Genomic DNA, 10,613 nt, shown 5'->3' on the forward strand with positions numbered 1-10,613 from the left:
GTGAATTTCCCATCTGAAAAACAGGAATAATGGCCATACCTCTTGCTCATGGTTATTTATACATTAATTCATTCAACAAATATATATTCATTTCTTATAATAAGCCAGGTACTCAGTAATGAATTAACCAAGTTGGCTGCCCTGAAACACTTTATATCCTAGCAAGGAAAGACAGACTAAAAAAGCAAATAAATAAACCTGGTCCAGTAGTGGTAAGGGCTATATAGACAAATAAAGCAAGGTAGAGAGAGGTGGGTGTAGAATGGTGGTAGTTGGAGCAGAATAATTTTTTATAAGGAGAAGCTTCCATTACAGCGTGACAGTTGATCAGAGACCTGCAATAAATGTTATTGAGAGAATTAAGAAAAAATGATATAGAAAACCAAACTGAAGGTAGAATGCTTTGTATGATGCCTGCTGTGGAAAGATGCAAGCCCTCACTGTAGGCTTATTTTAAATCACTAGAATTTGAGCTCCTTAAGATAAGGGGATGCTTCTGTTTCATGTATTGCTCCATCACAAGCATGCACAATGTCCGTTAGATTCTCAGTACAAATAAGCTGTAGCTCTTGGAGTCTCTATCTAGTTCTCTGTCTATTTCCAGTAGGATGAGGGAGTCAGCGGATGGAGAGAAGAAGCTGAGAGTTGAACAGGAACCTCTACAATAGTAGTCACCTACCCCACCTCATCAAAATGTCATCAGAGGTCTAGACCAGATGGCTTTTGAGCATGGGCTTGACTATGGTTTCCCAAAGGCATGATGCTTCAATAAGAAGTTTTCTTGACAGCAACTGTGAAATCAACAAACAATACCACAGGTTATAGCTTGAGATTTGAAGACAATTCAAGGCTTCCCTACTAACTCAGTGAGGGGACATGGAGGGAAATACACAACAGGACATTTAACCTGCATGAGCTACCCATCCTGCTGCAACTCACACATTCCATTCTGATTTGCTGTTGGCTTACTGGAAATAACCTAGGCATATTTTTTTGGAGACCAGGAAGAATTCCCTTTTCTTTTATTCATTCATTCAACTAATACTGTCCTTAGCTCCTGGTCCCAAACTCTGCCTGAGCCATGAGATCTGAAACCTCATGCTGTTTAATCATGGTATCTGCCATGAGGTCTGTGCCGTTTTACTTAGTGATACCCAATAGAGGTGATTGCCTCTAAAATAACCCAAAGATAGCCTGCACTTAGTGCACACAGAGATTGCCTGACAAAGCTGAATGATTTATAAAGCAGCTTCTTAAGTGAATTTGCTCCTGATTTACTTATTGAACATTTTTTTTTCCTCTAAGATCTCAGATAGTGTGAAAAACCTTTGCAGATTATGCATGAGGAGTCTCACTACACTTTACTCTGCACTGCTTAATTTCAGATCTTGGAAACACTCACTCAAAGATGCCAGATATTTGACTAAACTTCAAATTCACTTTTGCTAAATTGCAAACATCCTTGAAAAACTGATAAACGGGAATGAGCTTCCAAGTGCCTCCAGAAAGACAAAATGCTTAGAAAAAAAATTTTTTTAAACCCTATAATTGCAGCAGCACATTTTATGGTCAATAAAGTATTCAGTATGCTGTGCAGCAGGGGTATCTCAACTGAGAGTCAAATAAAAATAACCATGCGTGTGATAGTTTAGTGAAAAGTTTCTTTTCTCAGCAAGAGATAAAAAATCTCAACCGTCTCCAGCCTGGCATACTTGATGAATTGCTTGCACAAAAAAGAATGTGTGAGATTTAGTCTAGCTAAAACAAAACAATACAAATTCCTAGTAGCAGGCTCCTAAAGAAAGGCAGTATCTCATTCTATGTGGTTTGGGATTATTTACATGAAGTCTTTCTTAAATATCAGTCCAAACCCTCTGACCTCAGAAATTTTTCTTCCCAGGAAGGGATAGAATTTTTCTTTTTCTTCTATCCCTCTCTCTCTCTTTTTTTTTTTTTTTNATGTGATATGGTTAGGCTTTGTGTCCCCACCCAAATCTCATCTGGCATTGGAATCCCCAGGTGTTGAGGGACAGACCTGGTGGGAGGTGATTGGATCATGGGGCAGTGTGCCCCATGCGGTTCTGGAGATAGTGAGTGAGCACTCATGAGATCTGATGGTTTTATAAGGGCTCTTCCCCTTTTGCTGGCTCACTCTCCTTCCGGCCGACCTGTGAGAAGGTCCAAGCTTGCTTCCTCTTTGCCTTCCACCATGATTGTAAGTTTCCTGAGGCCTCCCCAGCCATGCAGAACTGTGAGTCAATTAAACCCATTTTATTTTTTTTAAACCTAATTTATTTTAGTAATCACCCAGTCTCGGATATTTCTTTACAGTAGTGTGAAAACGGACTAATACACCATGCATCCATTCCTTCCACTATTTTTAAGCATATACATATATCGCATTCCAAGGCTGATGCTAGTCAATATCTCTTCCTTTATAAAGTAGAAAAAAAAACCCAGAAAAGTATGAACAAAGCTTTGTAGAATCTCATATGCGAGAGCAGCTAACAGCCTTGGGGAGCTGGCAAAGGCAGCACTGATCTATAACATTTGATAGGTTTTGAAGGAGGAGGAAGATTGTATCACCTGCAAAACAGTAGAAAGACAGTTTCTATTAGTTTTGCCACCTTTTTACTTGAATTTCTCTTCCTTGGAGTTCATTAACTTCTTTCATATTGTAGCTATGCACATAATTATTGATTGTTCCTTCAGATGTCATTTTAATAATCATCCTCCCTAAGCCTCTTTTCTTGGCTCTATTTGCCTTTTCTCTACGTGTGTTCAACCCAGTTGTGATTTCATATAAATTTAAATGGATCTGGGTATTCCAGTTACATCTCTAAAACTTGGACACATTACCTGACAGGCACAAATGTCTCTTTTTGAGATAAAAAGAATCAATGCATTTGCTTTTTGTAAAGCTTGTTATTATAAAAATTTCAAACACAAATAAAAGAAAGTGAATAGTACAATAAAGCTTATGCACCCTTTACCTAGCTTCAACAATTGTCAGCCATTTTCCAGTCTTGTTCCATCCATTAATTTATTTGAGGAGGGCATATTTTAAAATGAACTTTAGACATAATGCTTTTCTCCTGCAAATTCTTAAGTATACATGTCCAAAGAATGTGTTTATACATAAACACCATGTCATTATAACACATAACACAATTAATAATAATCCTTTAATGCAATTTAAGATTCAGTCCATATGTCCATATTTACATTTCCTCAATTGTCTCAAGAAGTCTTTTAATAGTATGTTTGCTTACATCAGAATGCAAACAAAGTCTTTATATGGTATTTTTTGTTATGTTTTCCAAGTTTCTTTTAATGTGTAACACTAGCTCTGCCTCTTTTGTATTCGAGTCATTGATTTGTTTGAGAAAGGAGATGTCTGGCCTTAGAATTTGGCTGAGAGCTTCCTCCCGATGTCTGTACTCCCGTCTCCTCCTCTTCCCTTACCTACCTCTGGAGAATTTCCATGAGATCAGGCTCAATTCATTTTTGCAAGTCCTAAATAATCGGCCATACAGCAGTACACATCCCCTACATTCTACAATAGGACCCCCTACTAACTGCAAATGGACAGTCTTATGTAAAAATAGATGATTACAGTCTTATCTAGCTAGGAGGTGTGACGAACACACTTAACTGTAGGGCTTTTATGCTGCCTAATGGAGTTGTATGTTTGGGGCCAGGGCTGAATTGTTTGAGGCCATGTAGGAGAAGTGGAATGCTCACATTAGTAGCCTGTCTTCTCTAGCCTCCCATTCTCCAGCCCACAGCTTCTCCTCCAAATAACTGTTGAGCATCTGAAAAATATAGTTTGTGAGGACAATAGATTATTAGTCTTCTCAGGGCAATCACATGGTTCAAACTTACAGGTGCATAGAATTAGATTAGGGTGATGTATACAAAACACATAATAAATGACTTAATTCTTGGTCCTAGTAAATGCTGAATAAATGATAGCATTTATTTTCAAAATATGTTTATAATTAGCCACTTTCCTCAAAGGATGTTCATGTTTCACTTACTTGATAGTCAAATCATCATCAAGCTCAATCACTACACCCCCATTTCCAACCTGGCGTCAGACCTAGAGCTGCGGAGGCATAACTGAGGGAACTGGAAGTGCTGGTGTCACTCCAGTTTCATGGAGAGAAGATGTGTTCTTACCATAGACCATAACAACCTCAACATAAGTTTTGTTTTCTTAACTTTAGAACTTTTACCTTCTCACTCAAAGGAAGTACTTTATGGCTTCTTTTTGGCATATTCAAATTACCAGCATCACTACTCTCATGCTTTGGTGCCATTGTTAAATAAAATAAAGGGTTCCTTGAATATAAGCCCTGTAATGCTGAGACAGTAGATTGGATCATCAGTGGCTACAAAGTGATTCATGGGCAGGCAGCGTCTACAACGTGGAGACCCAGGACAAAAGGCGGATTCACATCTCTGGAGGGAGGAAGCAGGACAGATACAAGATTTAATCATGGCATTCTGAAGGGCTTGCGATATAAAACTTACAAGAGGCTTATTTCTGGACTTTTGGTATTTTCAGACTGCTGTTGACAGCTGGTAATGGAAAGCAAAACTGCAGATAAGTGGAAACTACTACATAGCTCCAGCCTCAGCCTTGGACTAAGAAACTTAGACTCTAAGTATGGAATATGAAGTGATGAGGCATAGTCAAAGAAGGCAAAGGGAAGAGCAGGGAACTCAGCATGAGGGCTGTTTAGGCAAGTATCTCCAGTATGTATGCTCCAAACAGGCATACCCTGCTGTTCTCTCAACCCAAAGGTCCAGAAGAGGAGAGGGTCCTGACCCTTGGTGTTGCAGCAGTATAGTACGTGTTGGGGGCAGTAGTTGGAGATATGGATGTAGGATAAGCACAAATCCAAGGATGATGGGTCTCATTAGCTGAATATTGCAATGGCTCATCCAGGATTGGGTGGGGATGTGAACTTGTGAAGAGGGTTAGAGAGAAATTCCTAGGACGGTGACTTTTTTCTCCACCATCACCCCAATTTGCACATCTGAGAGTGGTGTCAAGTGTGGAGAGGGAAAAGTAGTGAGAAATTGACACCTGCCACATTGGTCCTTCATTGGAACACAAAAGAAGACTGGAGAACAATGTAGCTGGCTGGCTAGGTAGACCCACTGAAGGACAGCCATGATCATGGAAACTGATTACCCAATATTCACAAAATGCTCCTAAGGAGTTGAGCTTCGTAGAAATTGTTTGCTGTCTGTGAGTTTTGTTCAGAACACCTTAGGTTTGTCATCAATTTCCCATTGAGAATGAACTTGGAGGAATGAGTCTTGCCTTCAGCTCTGATAGGGAAGAAAGCATGAACACCAGAACCTTTCAACCCATCTTCTATTTAATTTTGAAAACATGTTCAGATAACATCAATTCTTGGAGATAATTCTTGAAATAATTTGCCACATGATATTTTTATAGAATAACAGGATTCACAATTAAGAATAATACATTTAATCTTCTGAATGGTATACCTAAGCTGTTACTTTAAGAATAATTTATTCCAGTAGTTGTTATAGCCTGGAGTGTTATAAAAGCAGTACTGTACTGTGGTTACAACTTTAATAACAATTTAAGCACTCAGGTTTCTTGCCTTTGATGCCACCAGCCTACCACCTTTCTCAAATGGGTTGGCAAATATCATCAAAACCCAGGATCTGAACGTTAATGGCAGGATTCTTGTCCCTTTTTATTTTTTCAATCAGAAACACTAAAAATCTGGCCTTATCATGATCAGGGCTATCTATTTCATTTTTTTTCCAGTTCAGATGACTAAAATTATAAGACATGATTATTAATAACAGTACAACAATCCTAAAAATAACAGGCCCAGGTTAACCCCCTTCTAAAACATCCCAATAATTCACCTGTCTATGTGATATACATATCAGGGTCCAAATTCAGCCTTCAGGATATAAGCTCACCTTTTAGGCAAAAAGGATTCTATGATAAAGAAAGAACTGAAAGGTAAACCACTTGTGTAAATATTTTTCAGTCTATTTTCATATTTCCTAAATAGATATTTTGTTCAAAATTGGCATTTATTCTAAACCACTGACAATAAACACAAAATCAGAATTTCTGTCTACACCTTATCAAATGCTTACTATGTACACCATTTCCTTTGTCTTGTTAACAATCCTATGCAATTAAGATGATTATCATCTACGATAAGCAACTGTTCAGGGAGGCTCTGTTTTGCCCAGTGAAAAGCTGTAGCCAACACCCAACCCTTTGACTCTGCTCTCTTGGTGCTCTTTCTACCACATCCTTCTGCCTCAATATAAAGGGACAGGTTTGTGAAATGTGGCATCATTGTCTCCATATAGCACTGTATTAATTTCCCAGGGCTGCCATAACAAATCATCACAAATTAGGTTACTTAAAACTACGGAAATGTACGCGCTCACAGTTCTCGAGGTTAGATATAGAAAATCAAAGAGTCAGCAGAGTCAGGGTTTCTCTGAAGACTAAAGAATCTCTCCTTTCTATTCCAGCTTCTGGTAGCTCCTGGTGGTATTCCTTGGCTTGTGACAGCCTCACTCTCATCTTAGCTTCTGACTTCACATGACTTCTTCTCTGTGTGTCCTTTTTTGCATATTGTAAAAATGCTTTCATTGCATTAAGAGCCTACCTTAATCCAGTATGAGTTCACCTTGATCTTTACCTTAATTATATTTGGAAAGACCAGATTTCTAAATAAGGTTACATTCTGTGGTTCCAGGTGGATGTGAGTTTTGGTGTGACACTATCCAACTTGTTACAATTATGTTTCTCATTTCTAGTCTATTCCCAATTAAGTCCCAATAAAGATCTATCAAATTAATGAACATGGTTTGAGTCCTGACAGTTTTGATGGGCAATCAATTGCCCAAAGTTTACAATTTGGAGCTCCTCACACACTTGAAGATTGAGTGTACTTTGAATATTGGTATTTTACCAAAAAGTAAAATACAACACAGGTTCTTCTGGCACAGCACTCTCCACCCTGCACTTCCCTAAGAGTTGAGATGCATGTGTTAGAACTTGCCATACCTCGCTGTGTATTTCTCTCCCAGTCACAGAAAGGCAGCAGACAGGGAGTGTCTCATGTTATTGAGGCATCTACAGAACCTGTGGCGCATGTCTCTGACCTTTAGGCTGATAAAGTGGATGATCTCAGGTAGAAAGGCTGAACAGAAAATGGTCTTACCAGGGCTTCCTGAAAGGAGAATATGACCTGTTAAGGATTCTCAAATTCCTGTAATAGGGATCTCTATCTTTTCCCATAGAGTGATCTGTTTTCATTTCTGGGGCATGAGAGGGTTGGGCTTGAAATGGGTATTGAGTGAAGGTATCACTTATGTCAACATAAAATTTAGTTAAAAAGCATGTGGCAGAGTGAAAGCAGAGCATTAACGTAAGAAGCTGACCTGTTGGCCTACGCATAATAGAATTGAAACTAAGTTTTGGTATGTTCAGTCCAATTTTACTCAAGTTGAAATGATTATGTTTTCATTATAAACATGAATACATGTTGCTTTTTGGAAATTTTAAAAATATAATACTGGTAAATAAAAACAAATAACAACAAACAATTCTGTTATCTTAAAGAAATGACTGTGGGTATATGTCCTGCTCCAAAGTTCTTTTATTCTTTTTAATATATAGCTTTGCATCCTGCTTTTTAGAAAACAAAATTGTAACTATTTCATGTTTTTGATAGTTTTTAGACACATCATTTTAATGACTGCATAACAGCTTATGAAGTGTTGAGTTTACATTAGATTTCTTGTTTACATTAGAAATATTACATTTCTCCACTATGAGCATTTAGATTGGTTCAAATGTTTTTGGTATTATGAATAAAATTCAGATAGGTAATATTTCAGTAAAGATCTCTTCCTAGAAGTTAATATGCTCATATCTAAGTATGTATTTTCTTGATTGTATTGATCTAGACTGAGCTGGTATTTTTTGTAGCCTTGATTAATATTGAAAGTTTACTTCCCAAAATTGTTTGTCAGATTACACTCCTGCCAGTAGCATTCAAAGTACTCATTGAACTGAAACCTTGCCAGGATTAAAATGCTTTTAAAAGACTTTCAAATCTTACTAGCTTGAAAAATGAAAAATATAATAATATTTTACTTTCAATTAGCATTCCTTTCAAATGTAACATTTTTATCTGCATGTTTTAGACATTTCTTTTGTGAATTGCTTATGTTTTGTTAAGGGATTAATTGTGTCTCCCACCTTAATACATATGTTAAACACCTAAAGCTCAGCATGATAGCGTATTTGAAGATAGGGCTTTAAGTAAGTAATTTAGATAAATTAGGTCCTATGGGTGGGCCGTAATCCAGTGTGACTCGTGTCCTATACAAGGAGGAAATTAGGACACAGACAGCACAAAGACTGAGCACAGCCCTGTGGGGACACAAGAAGAACGTGGCCCTTTGCAAACCAAGGAGAGAGGCCTCTGAAGAAACCAACCCCGCTAGTACCTTAATCTAGGACATCTAGCCTCCAGATCTGCAAGAAAATACATTTCTTTCTTTCTTTCTTTCTTTTTTTTTTTTTTTTTTGCATCCAAAATCTTTTTAATAGGAGGGTAGGATCCAGGGTTAGTTTTTGTAGCCTTGGCTGGCCGGTCGGCCTCTGGCGCGCGCGAACTTCAGACCCTTGGAGCGGACGTAGGGTTTGGTGTGGCTGTGCGGGGTTCCCGGGGCCTTGCCGAAATGCCGGTACATCTCTCAGCCCTTGAGAGGACCAGAGAGCAGGACGGTGCCGCAGCCCTTGGGGGAGTCCAGGGCCAGCTGGTCGAAAGTGCAGATCTTGTCCCCCCGCCTTGATCATGCGGCTGCCGGCCCGGCTGGTCACACGCAGCGCACACACCTTCAGTTCAGGCACCTCCTGAACCCGCACGTCATCCGCTGTGGTCCCCACAACCACGGCCGTTTCGTTTTCCCGGCCAGGAATCTTCATCTTCCACATCATCGGGGAAAGGGATGGAGGTGGCCGATTGGTGCAACTCAGAAACAACCTCTTCAGCACAACCTGGTTGAATGTGGAGCTGGTTCTCCTGGCCAGAAACCTGTACAGCTTGACCAACAGCCTCAGGTAGATGTCCTGACTCTTGGTCTCCTTGCGCCCAACCTTTCTGTCCTTGTTGTGACGGATGTCAGCTCCCATGATGGTGCCTCCTGCTTGGCCCAGAGAAAATACATTTCTATTGTATAAGCTCCCCCGGTCTGTTGTGTTTTGTTACGCATCATAGCAAATGAAAACGCTGTTCCTTGTCGATTTATTTATTAGGGTCTAGGGCTCTTCTTAGTAATTTGTACATGCTCCTGTCATATTAAACATACTTATTGTTGTTTCCTTGTTACATTTGTTGCAGAGTGGTTATTTGCCTTTTGAAGATTTTTAAATTGTTTTTAGCATCGAGCATGTATATATTTACTATTGTTTCACAATTATTTATCTTTTCCTTTGTGCTTTTGTTTTCATACTACTTCAAAGCTTAGAAAGTCCTTTTCCCTTAAGAGCTTTGATACATTGTCAGTTTATTTTTTGTAAGTTTTTCTGTGGTTTGGTATGGATCTGTATAGTATAACTATTTTCCAAGTTTGAGAGTGCAGACTCACAAAAGTAGGTAAATTTTAAATTTACAGAGTAAAGCTTCCTTTAAGATTTTTATTCCTTGACCTGTCTTAAGTAAGATAAGTTATTTTCTATGGCTACTACATCTTTTTGAAAATGTATGTTGTCTAAATGGCACAATAACCTCATTTTAAAATACCTTCTGTTTCATAAATATCATAGTTATTAAGGCAAAGAACCTAAAGGTAAAGAGTAGCTACTACTTTATGAAATCTGCTAAATGTCTCAATATCTTTGAAATTCTACTGGAATCTTATTTCTATTGAAACACACTTGTCTTGCAAGATGAAAGAAACATTCTACTCTGGTTTTTCTTGTTTTCACTTGTAATTCTTCTGCTTACAAATGTTTACAGTCCTTCTTTGTGGATCTTTTAATCTAAGATTTCTACTTTATTTCTTGGAAGATCTTTCTAGAATCTATGTAGACATGGCTCCCTTTTCTATAGCTCTATGCTTACTTCATTTAGTTTTGCTGTTGGGTCAATAAAAAATGCCATTTCTACAAGGCAGTGTTTTTCATTCCCTTGCTGGTAGTGTTCTTTTTAAAACATAAAACTGTTTTCACTTGTGGGATAAAATTAGCCTTTCTGGAATCTCTCCTCAGTTGAACCTCTGTAAGTTGGTGCAAAGTAGTAGAAAATATGGTTTGCAAAACCACTTTAAATGTAGATTTGAATGACCTTCTGTGAAGTTGTAAAATCTGTGTTATGTTTTTAATTTTTTTGTTGTTGCAAAATATATTGACATACAAGGTATGTCAATAAGATGCATTAAGTCAACAGATATTTACTGAGTGCCCATTATAAGCCAGATACTGTCCTGCAGTTTGGGAATGCAGTCAAGTTTGTGGAGCCTGGTCACTGACCACTTAGAAGTAGCCTTGGCTGTGGTCAAGGCCCCAGCAGGGCCCCAGA

General features: G+C 38.5%; 1 pseudogene across 1 annotated transcript; it reads right to left on the minus strand.

The window, feature by feature from the left end:
• Window positions 1-8,619: 8,619 nt before the first annotated feature.
• Window positions 8,620-9,246, minus strand: LOC108284090 (annotated as a pseudogene). The gene has a single exon (XR_005195779.1). The product of XR_005195779.1 is annotated as a 60S ribosomal protein L18-like (transcript).
• Window positions 9,247-10,613: the final 1,367 nt, after the last annotated feature.

This window comes from Cebus imitator, unplaced genomic scaffold (genome assembly GCF_001604975.1).
Source record: "Cebus imitator isolate Cc_AM_T3 unplaced genomic scaffold, Cebus_imitator-1.0 Scaffold269, whole genome shotgun sequence".
Lineage (NCBI taxonomy): Eukaryota > Metazoa > Chordata > Mammalia > Primates > Cebidae > Cebus > Cebus imitator.